Source organism: Castor canadensis, chromosome 16, assembly GCF_047511655.1.
Source record: "Castor canadensis chromosome 16, mCasCan1.hap1v2, whole genome shotgun sequence".
In the NCBI taxonomy this organism is placed as follows: Eukaryota; Metazoa; Chordata; class Mammalia; order Rodentia; family Castoridae; genus Castor; species Castor canadensis.
The window spans coordinates 7,875,354-7,888,221 of record NC_133401.1 but is presented as its reverse complement, the minus strand read 5'-3'; the positions used below and the strand labels follow the sequence as shown (position 1 = coordinate 7,888,221).

The window sequence follows — 12,868 nt, the reverse complement described above, 5'->3', positions numbered from 1 at the left end:
GCTGGCAGACTGGCTCACATGTTAAACACTTGCCTAGCAAGCACAAGGCCCTGAGTTTAAGCCCCAAAACCATCAAAATAAAAAGTTTTTAAAATTTCTATTGATTTTTTAAAAATTATGTTTTGACTGTGCTTAGTCAAAGGCACCTGCAAGAAATTAGTGGTTAAGGCAGGCTTACTGTATTTGGAACACAATTGATGCCTTATCTCTGCCTTTCTCCACTGAATAACAAATTCAAGTTTCATATAATCTTTGCAAAATGTCTCTCACACACTCCCAGTTTATTAAAACAAATTCAGGCCTCTCCGGAGCTCATGACACTGTGTTCTTACAACTGTATAGAAAGAAGAGGCAAAGTAAACCTACCCCAAATACATCTCAGCCAGGCCCTGTGCTATTTCTGCACTGTCAATGGATAAACATGGGGTGGGAGAAAAAGAAAATTCATATATAATTAAAGGTTTAAGTCATCTTCTTCAAAATTGACTACTGCTTACAATTGACCACATGCTTTTTTTCTCAGATGACCACAATATTTGTTAAAGTGCATCATGTAGATGGAGTATGGCTTATGTAATCATCACCTATTGTTAAACACTAATTTTATATAAGGTTAAATCAAACAACAGTTCCAGACTCTACACCCCTTGATACTAGTGCATGGATCTATATCTTCTGGGGTCACATTTGATAATCTCATTACAGAATTTCTCCCCAGAAAAATGACATATTAATGAGTATCGACAATTTACAGACAATTTCAAGAGATGTCTGGTCCCTTGACAGACTTACATAGTTTCAAACTACCTCTGGATAACAGTTCAAAGGGGTCCAGCAGGAATGAAATCTCAGCATTTCCCCAGTGTGTGGCAGGAGAGCCCTGAGTTCAAAACCATGTCCCCCCAAAATATTTTGTCATTATTCTAGACTATCTGAAAGTCTGAGTGTTTTTTTTTTTTTCCGGGGGGTGGGTTGTCTTTTTTTTCAAAGCATAATCAGCTTAGAATTTTCAATTTTCCCGATCTATAGGAGGTTGATGGGAAATTACCCAAATCACAAAACAATAATAGGTAGTGTTCATGAAGTATTTATGCATTTATCAGACAGGATAAATGAGACAGGGAAATTATATTTTAATCAATATTTAAAGGGCCATACTCTGACATTGGGAACACGGAGAACCAGAGCAGCTGGCCCCCTCCCATCTTTTAGGTGCCAAATTACAGAAACTGGGAGACAAAGAGGAGCTACCTAATTCTGCTTCCCTCTTCCAGCTGTTAAGGAGCTGCAAGGATCCTTGGATGGGTGGAGAAATGGCTAGGAAATAAAAGTTCTAAGTCATCCAATAGTCTCGGATTTAGGGTGTGATTTGGAAGGGTGACCTCTCCCTGTCAGCCATCTCAGCCACCAGGAACCACGTGTATTCCACCAGCTCTCCACTGTAAAACTAAGAGTTGGGAGCCACCATTTTGAGTCTTTGCTCCCATTTCCTCTGTGGGGAACAGGAAATATCTCCCCATCCCCCCCCCGAAACTTATCCTGTTATACTAAAATAAATCCAAGGATTTAAACTTTGGATTAAACTAAAACTTTCACCTTGTGAGACTCCTATTTGAGAGACACAAGGAAAGCAAGGACCTGTGACTTTGTGTGGAAGCTGGGAAGCTTTGGGAGCCCCCTCATCCTGCCCTCTGGCAGCGACACACTAAGTTTTATGCATAGGTGTGTAAAGCTCATAAAACTAATGGAAAGCATGAGTTTTCCATCCTCATTCTGGATACTAGTTACGAGGTGGCTTTACATTCTTCAATACAGAAACTGTAACATTCAGTAGTGTGCTGTCAAAGTGTGCTTAGCTCATCTGGATAAGTAATGCCTATAAGTTAATCATTAAAACATTTTTGATTAAAAAAAAACAGTGGCAAGTATTTACCAAATGGCTATTCTCAGGCACTAGAGAGGATGGCTAGCTATCAGTTCAATGGTCAAGACATCTCAACAGAAGCAAGCAAATGTTCCTACATCCTGAAAAACAAATAGCATTTCACAGAAGAGGTAATGCTCGCTCGCTTTGACCCTGACTTTACCCGGGCAACAGCAATTCATTCTAAGCCCCTTTCTTACGCGTTCGGCAGGACCGTTAAAGGGGGCGGTCAACCTCCACGCCTCTCCAGGAGGCCAGCCCTGCCTGGCTCCATTAGGACCCACGGCCACAGGCGCGCCTGCGCCCCCTGTCCACCACCCACACGTAACCACAGTGCCGCAGGAGGGCGGGTTCTTGGACCCCTCCGGGTACCCAGGACAGGCCAAGGTCGCGGACGCCGGGGTGGGATCGCAGTCCAGCGCTTCCTGGGGGACATTCTTGCTCTGAAACCTGCGGGTTGGCCCCTCCAGAGCCGCAAGCAGTCCGCGCGCGCAACGTTCCAAGTCGTTCGGTTCCCACGTTCTTACCCCGGCTCGGGTCTCCTCAGCCTTCTTGCTCGGAGCCTTTTCTATGGCGCTCAGGTGGTAACTGGAGGCCATTTCTCTGCTTCTGGGGCCGTAGTGACTCCACGGCAGAACACCTCAGGCTCAGAGTCACACGCTCCCCGGCCACGGCGAGACACTAGACCCAGTGCGGCCACGCAGACGCGTGGCAGTCGCGACCTCCCATCCGCACGGTCCCGGTGTCACACTCAGTCCCGCCACGCCCACAGACACACAGTTACGCCCTTCTCACACACACGGCCCCGAGGCGCGGGGCTCCCAACAAGCTTCGGGGCCACAGTCCGTCCTCCTCCCCCTCCTTACCCCCCGATGCGCAGCGTCTTTACTACCGGCGGCCAGGATCCCCGCTCAAATCCGAACGGTTCACCTGCTGCCCGGACCACGCCTCAGGGTGACGCCCAACGGAAGCGAAGTCGCCACGGACGGACACAGGTCAAAGGCCGAGGGGCCTAACGGGCCACGCGCGAGGCTTGCTGGGAAGGCCAAGCCAACGCACCCAGTGCGCAGGCGCGGCCCTGCCCAAAGGGCGGAGCATCCGGCGGCCGGCTCTCTAGCCCCGCCCCAGCGAGGGTGGGCCGTGCCGCCTTTTGTCTCGGAAGTGTCGGTTGGACCCGGAGGGGGACTGGGACAGATAGTGGTTTTATGGAGATGCTGTTAAGTGTGACACAACGTGGCGCCAAACCGGGTTCTATGTCTGTGGACGGCGCTGTGTTGTCTGTCTGTAGAGTGGCTCTGAATGGGACTCCTTAGTTTGTGAGTGCACAGGGCTGTGTTTCTGTGGGCGGGTGTTTAGCTGTGACTTGGTTTTGGTAAGATTTGTTTTCCTGCTCGGGTCTTCCCTGGAGACGGGGGCGGTGGGGTGGTGAGAGTTACTCAGGGGTGCCTGAGAAACTCGCGCCTCATTATTTCCAGGGTGTTCTTGGGGGCTCTGTGAGGACGTTTTGGATGTTAAAGTAAATTCCAGTTGTGGAATACTTGTTTTGCTTCTGTCCCAGAATTTTGTTCACAAGGTTTTGAGAAACCCCAGACCAAGAAAAAAATAATAATAAAAAATAAAAAACTTAGGTTTTGGTACCGTGGCTCTGAGGCAGGATAGACAGATGAGAAAAGGAAATTACATTTAATCAATATTTAAAGGGCCAGACTGACATTGGAACAAGGAGAGCCAAAGTGCTAGCCCCTCAGATTTTAAGTTACAAAAACTGGGAGACAAAGAGGCGCTACAGGCTTCTGCTCTTGGATTGTTTTGTTTTGTTTTGTTTTGCGGTACTGGGGCTTGAAATCAGGGCTTTCACCGTGAGCCATTCCACCAGCCCTATTTTTGTTAAGGGTTTTTCAGCATAGGGTCCCACGGAACTAGTTGCCTGGGCTGGCTTTTAACGTGGATCTTCCTGATCTGTGCCTCCTGAGTAGCTACAGGTGTGAGTCACCAGCGCCCATCAAGAAGCTGTGATTTTGTGTGGATAGTGGGAAGCTGTGGGAGCCCCCAAACTCCAGTGACAGCTCAAGCAGTAGAGCACCTGCCTCGTGTTACATGCCAGTGTCCAGGGCCCTTGCCTTCACAGGCCAGGGAACTGGCTGGTGAGGTAGCTGAATGAGCCAAAGCCGGTATATAAAGTAGGATTAATTAGAAAGGAAAGGTTACAGCTAGAGAAGCGCAGCGGAGCCCGGAAGCCAATAGCTCGCTGCTCAGGTGAAGGCTGGGTTTTTATGGACGTTTAACTCTGGGTTAGGTGGGGGGTTTCATTGGCTGTGCTTTGCGGGCTTTCTTAGATGAGCTGGTCTGTTTGCCCCTTATTGGGGCGGGGGAACAACCTTGAGAGCATTTTGTTTATCAGCCCCATGGCAGATTTATGAGACCCTGTATCTCCTCAGGGTGCAGGAATGCAGGCCTCTAACTCCTCAGGATGCAAGAATGATAGTGCTCTCAGTGGGGGATGGGATACTTACTTACCTGCCTTAAGTTATCAGACTCAACACTAGCACGTGTGAAGTCCTGATACCAACTCAGTACAACCCAAAAATAAGTAAAAGAGAAGCAGTATGGCCAGAGCAGACAGCCCAAAATTAGGGAGTCCCATAGCTTGAGTAGATCAGGTAGTGCTTTCCCTTTTAAAGCAGGGTAGAACCTTAAGATGCACAACTGAGACTGGGAGGCTCCCGTTTGGAAGCCAGCAATGACCCCATCTGCAAATAACCAGAGCAAAATAGGCTGGAGGTGTGACTCAAGCAGTACAACACCTGCTTTGCAAGTGCTGAGCTCTAAATTAAAGCCCAGTCCCACCAAAGTTAAAAAAAAGACCCACCACATGTGTTCATATTGACATTGCTAATTTAAATTAACATCCCAAGGTTCTTTCCTATTTATGCTTCTTTGATGGAAACCTTGGCTCCTCATCACACTAACGTGAACATACTTACTTCTTTGTCCTAGCCTACAATTACCACAAAATAGTTTAAAATTGCAGCACCAATATTACTACTAGCAATAAAAGTAGGAAGTAACATTTTAGATTGTAGTGCTTTTATTTTTTATTAGCATATAATAGTCACACAAGGGGGATAAATTGTAATATTTACATGTATGCTTCCAATATATCTTCATTAGATTCATGCCCTCCATCGTTTTCACTCATGCCCCCACCCAGATTGTAGTTCTTTTAGAATAGAGTTGGGCAACTAAAGGCTGCAGGCCACCTGTTTTGAAACACCTAATAGTTAAGAATGGTTTCTACACCAGGTGCCAGTGGCTTGAGCCTGTAATCCTAGCCACTCAGAAGGCAGAGATCAGGAGGATTGTGGTTCAAAGCCAGCCAGGGCAAATAGTTCATGAAATTCTATCTTGAAAATACCCTACACAAAAAAGAGCTGGTGGAGTGGCTCATGTGGTAGAGCACCTGCCTAGAAAGTGTGAGGCCCTAAGTTCAAATCACAAAAAACAAAATTTTTAAAAGAATGGTTTCTGTATTTTTAAGTAGAAAAAGAAAAAAGGAAAATGATATTTTATGATGTATGAAAATCAAGCATTTCAAATTTCAATGTCTTTTTTTTTTTTTTTTTAGTATTGGGTATGAAACCCAGAGCCTCAGACATCCTAAGCAACCACTGTGCCAAGCTCCCTCAACACCTGCCTTTTCTTTTCTTTTCTTTTTTTAATTTTGAGACAGAGTCAGACTAAGTTGTCAAAGTTGGCCTCAAACTTTTGATCTTCTTGCCTCAGCCTCTCAAGTAGCTGGAATTATAGGTGTATACCACCATACCTGGATTTTTTTTTTTTTTTTGAATTGTAGATGTGAAACTGGATTGCTGATCCTGAGTTCATGTCCTGGTGAAGTTCATGACTGAAGACACCATGCTTGACGAGGAATTAAGAATTAAAGAAGCACAAAGTTCATTTAAAGATGGCAAAGCACCCTGATGGGGAGGGACTCAGTGAAATAGCTGAGCCAAAGAATGGCTGAAGTCCAGGACACAACACAGGACTCTGTCTGACTAAGGTCCTATTCTACCTGGAAACTAATTGCTGACTGGATGTCATTTTAATTGACTTGTTGCTGACCTGTCCACCTGGATATTCTAGTAGGGTCTGGTCAGCTTGTGAGGCCCACTTTTTACATTTGGTGGAAGTTTGTTGTGTTACGTCCCTTGAGGAGCCTGTATCTTCTTCCTTTGCATGTTTTCAAAGATGCTTTTCTATGTCCCTTGTCTTAGAGAAAGACCTCTGTATTTTATTGTCTGGGTGAACGGCCTTCTCCTCATGTCTCCTTAGATGTTTACTTTTAAGGATGACTTCCTGTCTGTTTTATCTAAGACAGTTACTTTTTGCCTTTAGTTCCCTTTACATTCTTTTTTTCTTTTTTTTTTTTTTTAATCATTTTTACATTTCCTCATGTGTATACATTGAGCTACCTCCTCTCCCCCACCACCTGTTTCCTGGCAGAACCTGTTCTGCCCTTTCCTTCTCTGATTTTGTTGGAGAGAAAACATGAGATAATAAAAGAAACAGCATTTTTGCTAGTTTGAGATAAAGATAGTGATACAGAGGGATTCCCAGCGTTGCTTTCATGCACATCATGCATGTTTATTACCACGCACATTGGTTCATCTCTACCAGAACTTTTCACTACTTCCTGGTTCCCTTCCCATAGTGGCCTCTGCCAGTTTAAGATGACTGTATTTGCTCCTCTACAGTGAGCACTTCAACCACATTCAAGTTTTAGGTTTCCTTCCCTTTCCCTATTCCTCCCATGTCCATTCTCCCCTTAGTGTGTGACCCACGTCCAATAATATTACTGCATTTGTTTTAGGTCTATAATCCACATGTGAGGGAGAATATGCAGTTTTTGACCTCCTGAGCCTGACTAACTTGGCTTGAGATGATGTTCTCCAGTTCCATCCATTTACTTGCAAATGACAAAATTTCGTTCTTCTTTGTGGCTGAATACAATTCCATTGTGTATAAATAAGACCTTTTCTTAATCCGTTCATTGGTAGTAGGGCATCTTGGCTGTTTCCATAGCTTGGCTATTGTGAATAGCACTGCAATAAACATGGGTGTGCAGGTGCCTCTGGAGTAACCAGTAATCCTGGTATATCCCCAGGAGTGGGATTGCTGGATCATATGGCAGATATATGTTTAGTTTTTAAAGAAGCCTCCATATTATTTTCCAAAGTGGTTGTACTAGTTTACATTCCCACCAGTAGTGTATGAGGGTTCCTTTCTCACCACATCCTCACCAACATTTGTTGTGGTGGTGTTTTTGATGATAGCTATTCTAACAGGAGTGAGGTGGAATCTTAGTGTGGTTTTGATTTGCATTTCCTTTATGGTGAACATTTTTTCATGTGATTTTAGCCCATGTGGCCTTCTTCCTTTGAAAAGATTCTGTTTATTCAGTTGCTCACTTCTTTATTGTTTCATTGATTTTGGGGGAGTTTAGTTTTTTGAGCTCCCTGTCTATTCTGGTTATCAGTCCCTTGTCTGATGTATAGCTAGCAAAGATTTTTCTTTTCAATTTAGATACCATTTCTTTTGTTGTGCAGAAGCTTTTTAATTTCATGTAGTCCAATTTGTCCATCCTTTTCTTTCTCAGTTGCTGGGCTGCTTGAGTTCTACTGAGGAAGTCCTTGCCTATTGCTGTTTCTTCCAGAGTATTCTCTGCTCTTTCCTGTACTAACTGCAAGGTTTGGGGTCTGATATTAAAGTCCTTAATGCACTTTGAGTTGATAATGGTAGTGTAGCATAGAGGAGGACCTGAAGAGACAGACAGGCTGTGTTCTGATATTGAGGCAGGGTGATGGGATGGCAAAGCAGAGAGATAAAATTTAAAAGAACTGAAACATAAAGAAGTCACATAGCATTGGGGAAATGAAATTGCCAGTGAACTCACATGCAGCCATATTAGGGTTGAGCTTTGCTTTTTGTTTCTGTAACCTGCTTGCAAGGGTACACAAGGTGAGATCCCTTTGTTCTCGAGGCTCCGCCTTTGGACATGAGTCCGCTGGGTCTCTGTGGGCACAATAAAATGTTACTTCCTGCTTAACTGCTTCAGTGTCCCATATCTTAGCTTGAGATTCCCAAAACATTTCTTGGGGGCTCTTTGCCAGGATTGCAGAGATGGTGATTTCTGACCTTCCTTGTCACCACCAGGGTGCATTCCTCAGACTGAGGGGAGGAAATCCACCAGGTGTCAATGGACAGCTTGATCTGGTAGGGGATTTTTCTTCCAAGCAAGTTGGCATCAAGACCTCAAATGCACAATGAAACCTGGTAGGTGCAGGAACCAACCTGGAAGCAGCGCTTATCAGATTGGTAAGAACCCAGGTTCAAATTCAGGTCTGCCCCAGGAGGCGGAAGGGGAGACTGATCACCTCCCAGAGACCACTAGTAACCGCTATTTAGGGTGAAGCCATGTCTCTCACGTTCAGGGAGCAGGGTGCTATGCAAAAGTGTGTAAGACACCTCCAAGAGTTAATGGAGATTTGAGCTCTTCCTGGGAAATAGTCACAACTGAGGTGAAGGGATGGTTAACTAAAAATTTAGTTCCAAAGGGGGAGACTCCCAAGAGAACAGACACATCATCCACCATTCCACCTGATAGCACTCTGGGTATAATTTAAATTTTTTTATTTTGAGAGTGCATTCTAATTTTGTGTGTGTGTGTGTGTGTGTCTGTGTGTATGTGAGTTTTCTTTAAAGCACTGGGAAAAATTTAATTTGCTCCTGGAATTCCAGCTCATCTTATGTGTACTTATGTTGACATTTTTTCTTGGCACACTTAATTTATAAAACTTTTATGTGGTGGGGGGAGAAATGACCCAAACAATGTATGCACATGTGAATAAATGAATTAAAAAAACCCTTTTATGTGTATGTGTACATGTAAGCATCTTCAAAATGGTTCTTATGAAGGACAGACTGCAGGAGGTTCCAAAAAGTGGTAAGTGGTCAAGGAGACACTTCTCCTCCCTAGGGAAAGCCCATCTGCATCTGAAAGGCATCTCTACCCTCAGGCAATGCAAAAAAAGGCTATAAAACCCACTCCCCACCTTGACTCAAAGGATCACTGGTTTCTGGGTCCCCTTACATTCTCCGATATGCAGTCTTTCTCTTCTCTTCTCTACAAATAAAATCCGACCTCTGCTGTTAGAGTCTTTCTGTGCTGTCATTCTCAGAGCAGGCTCAAGAACTTTTAGCACCTGAAATTCCTGCACGTGTCATCCGTGCATCATATTAACTGTTGTTATAAGGTTAATGTGATATTCCAGGTAACAAAAAAAAAACAGGATGTTTGTTTTAAAACTCTCTGTTACAAAATGCTTAAGCCTTTTACATTTAAATATGTAAAGATCTTGTGGATGGTTCTTATTATAAAGTAAATGTAAAAAAATTATTACTCTGTTCTACTGCTACTTTAAAAAAAACAGGTTTTCAAACTTATTTCAATCATATCTCACTAGGATGCAGGCATCCTAGACTTAGAGCAGAGGAGGAAAAAAAGAAAAAAAGGGTGAGGGCCACAACCTGCAACAGAAATCTTAAAATTTGGGTAGTTAAAAATGACCTTAGCCTGTTTCATTCTGTCATAAATAAAATCTGGAATTTAATTCTCTCTTATAATACATGGGTCTATTAACAAATGGGATTTCTATAAATTGTTTTTATACAAAAAATAATTTTAAGGTTGCTTTTATTCTGTTTTTTTCATACAAATATAAGGTTCTAAGTTAAAAGGTTTTATGTGTTATTTTCAACAAATCACACACACACACATATATACACAAACATATATGGTGTTAAGGATATGATTTTAAAAATACTTTTAAAGCATAAAGTCAAGCTCCCACAGGAGATACAAAATAAGTTGTCAAAAAGGTACTGAGTACATTGTCATAAAAAGATGGAGCTTATAAATGCTTATGTAAGTGATTGAGTTGACTAAAATCCAGTTACATTAAAGGTTTTGTTAGGTCAAAATTTAATGTACTGATGTTAAACTAAAACTTAACTCTCTCAGCTCATAACAAGAGTATCTTTAAAATATTGTTCTTAATAACATTTACAAACACTGTCTTAAAATGGTTTTTTTGTCAAGATAACTGTCAAATTTTTTTTGTGCTACAGGTAATCCACAAATTTATTAAAACAACAAGGTCATTAAAACACAAAAAAGGAGGAGACACCTGAGCACAGAGAGTACTGCACTGATATGAAGGTTGTACAAATTTACTGATAGAAAGCAAAAAGAAAAAAAAAACAAGCCAAAGTACATCCTCCAGATAGGATAAAAAAAATAAACTCAAAAAGCAGCACTACACTGGAGGTCAGATGTCCAGTTTTTTGGATCATCAGAGTGGAGATGTTATTCCTACTCCTTCCATATGGCAGGCCAAGTGCATTTTTTGGCCTGGGATGACCAGATTGAGCCTATCATTTTAGGGGGGGCTCTATTTACTACAAGTTGAGGGGACCCTGCTGTATGTCATGAGCCATCTGTTAATGTCAACAATCTGGGATATGATACCTTATCAACATCTGAGCCATGATTCTTGACCATTAGATCTCCTAACTCCACAGTTGGTCCCCATAAATATTTACCAGTGTTCTCTGATGATTTTTGTCAGATTTTAACTACTAAGGTTGTTGCATGAAGTTGCTCGCTGAGATACGGGACACTGAGGCAGTTTAGCAGGATTTTATAGTGCCAGCACAGAGCAAGTGGACTTCTGTCCAAAGGCTGAGCCCAAAGAACAAAGGGTCTCACCTTATGTACCCTTGCAAGCAGGTTACAGAGGCAATAAAATTAAAAAACAAGGTTTAACCCATATATGGTTACATTCAATTCTATAGGCTACTTCAGCCTGGTGCTAAGTGCCCTTCTACCCCTAGTGCTATGTGACTGTCACCTTTGAATTCTTTAGGTTTTATCTCTCGGCCATGCCATCCCTTCCCCCCTGCTGCTTTATCAGAACTCAGGCCTGCCTGTTTTCTTCTGATCCTGCTCCCTGCTACAAGGTAACTGAGTCATGTTCATTAAAGAGTTGGTTTACCTTGGGGTTAACAATGAGGACAGCCATGTTAGGACCAGATCCCTTCCCCCCTTGCAGATAGCTTACTAGAAACTCCCCACTCAAACCCAAAGACTGACAAAGAGACAATTGTTAACCTTTAGCTCCCCTGATGGAAGTCAAGGACAGTTGGGCAGACAGTGACCTAACTACAACTTACCTTTATTGGTTGCCCAGCAACAGTAACCCTGTACTTCCTGGTACTTTCTACTAGCCCCCTATATCTAGCCCAAGCCTGTATATGGCAGTGGGCTCTAGCTCTTTTGCTGGGGTCCCCCCCACAGGGCTCCTGCATAAACAATAAATCCTGTACTCTTGTTTGAGCCATCTCTCTGCCTCTACCATGGCTATTATTTTCTAACAGTTTATATAAAACTTTCTAGATGACCTCATGGTTAAACGACTGTTGTCTTGGGTGATTCTAATACAGTCCGTACCCTATATGTGTCTGTGACTGAGCTATTTGGGTTTACTAAAACTGTTCTTTACCCCTACAACTGATAAAAATATAAGGTTTTACTTAAAGAACAACAGCTAACCTAATATGTATATATAACCTCTATAGAGCTATGATGCTATTGCTGGTTACTTATACAAAATATATTTATGCTTTTCAAGTATATCAAGTCTTCTAAAATATAAAATTTAGATAAACACGGTGACATAAAGTTAGTGGTACTGATATACTGTTCTGTTAGTTGCTAAATTGTCCATCAAAATTTTAACCATGGCTCTTTTAACTCTTTGTCATTACACGTCTAAACCTTCTGGGTCATTTACAATCAAGTTCATAAAAAATGATTCTAATAAGTGCTTATGTATTGACCAGGTTAGCTTTTTAGACATCTCTTTTTTGGATTTTGTTTTGTATTGTCCTTGCTAGAAGCCCGCTGCCTAAGAGCCACTCCTTCTAAGCCTCTTTGTTGCTTCAATTTGGCCAAAAAGAGTCTAGTTGGCACTGACTCCCACCTGATCTGCTCATTCCCTGCCCAAAATATGGGACCAAACAAACAAAATCCAGGAAAGAGTAAATCCTCACGATAAAGAAAGAAAATGGCCAATCAACAAAGATCTTCGTCTACAGCCATACCACCCTAAATGTGCCTAATCTCATCTGGTCTTGGAAGCAAAGCAGGATCGGGCCTGATTAGTACTTGGATGGGGGACAAATCTTCAAAAGAGACTGCTCAGAGACAAGCAGTTTGGAGACAAGGGGGGAATGTCATCAAAGTTCAAATGGAGTCACTGGAGCCAGACCAATCAAAAATAACCAAGGCCGAGAGGATTGAGGAAGTGGTTCTTATACACATATGGCCATCTGGCATTAGAGCCCTACCAGATAGAAACTCATATTTTTAGACATGATCTACTTAAACAGAGACAAAATGACTATTTTTATTGACTCTAAACATGTCCTTTGATACTTAAAGATGGTGGTTTTAACTTTTTTTTTAATACAACACATTTTCTTGAACATATATACTGATAGTATATTGTTGCCATGGTAATTCTACTCAGTTAACAAAACAAAACAAAACAAGATGCTGTCTTGGTAAGAGAATAAAATGTCCAAGCATTAAAACCCTATTAGAGGGGCCCTTTTGTTGTTGTCTTATCTATCCCCACTACAGTTAAAGTAACAAAAATTGCTCCCTGGATCCACCACAGCCAAATAAAGCCAACATTTCCTGAGTCAGACTGTATCTCTTGACTCAGCCTCACCATCCAAGATTACCCCTTGAAACACCTGTGCCCTTTCTTGGTAGGACTCCACTTCCCAGGAGACATCAGGGACCACAAAACGGGATGACAG

At 42.6% G+C, this 12,868-nt stretch overlaps 1 protein-coding gene and 1 non-coding gene across 9 annotated transcripts in view; one reads left to right on the top strand and one right to left on the bottom strand.

Moving 5' to 3' along the window:
* Nucleotides 1-12,868, bottom strand: part of LOC109678509 (uncharacterized) — a 171,492-nt gene that overhangs the window by 44,492 nt on the left and 114,132 nt on the right. The window contains exon 1 of one of the 8 annotated variants that reach the window (XM_074058340.1): nucleotides 2,791-2,927. The exons of 6 other annotated variants lie outside the window; for them this stretch is intronic. The gene's annotated coding sequence lies outside the window, so the exon portion shown is untranslated. Of the gene's footprint in view, nucleotides 1-2,451; nucleotides 2,589-2,790; nucleotides 2,928-12,868 lie in introns of those variants that run through there. One more of the 8 variants, XM_074058339.1, reaches the window with a different exon arrangement.
* LOC141418371 (small nucleolar RNA SNORA51) lies at nucleotides 299-425 on the top strand. Its single transcript, XR_012443023.1, has one exon. It is a non-coding gene; the product is annotated as a small nucleolar RNA SNORA51 (small nucleolar RNA).